Source organism: Galeopterus variegatus, unplaced genomic scaffold (genome assembly GCF_000696425.1).
Source record: "Galeopterus variegatus unplaced genomic scaffold, G_variegatus-3.0.2 Scaffold6230, whole genome shotgun sequence".
Classification (NCBI taxonomy): Eukaryota; Metazoa; Chordata; class Mammalia; order Dermoptera; family Cynocephalidae; genus Galeopterus; species Galeopterus variegatus.
The window spans coordinates 60,575-61,005 of record NW_007732341.1 but is presented as its reverse complement, the minus strand read 5'-3'; positions in this window follow the sequence as shown (position 1 = coordinate 61,005).

Genomic DNA, 431 nt, shown 5'->3' with positions numbered 1-431 from the left:
TTAACATTATCCTGTTTCTCTTACTGTGCCTAGTAGGTGTTTCTAAATCCCCGTACGTTTGGCGGTTCACGGTGCGAGAGACTCTTACAGGAAAACAAGGTAAACAAGGTGAAACCACACTACTCCCTTCCACGGGGGACTGTTCTCCAGCTGGATGCCGAAGTCTCGTTACCATTCCCCTTACAGGGAGTACATTAATCCCTCAAGCCTCCTACCCATATCTATGTTTTCTTTTTGACCAAACCAAAGATTATTGTCGCTGGTGGCCAGAAACTTATGGGGGATGTCCATACTGGTCGTGTCGGATCCATGATCCGCAGGTGCCCCGAATAGACAACCCAATCTTTTGGCGGGTTGGGAACAGGTGGGATGGGTACACATACTGATTATTCATTCATGACCCCTGGGACCCAGGTGGGCTGGGGTGGTTG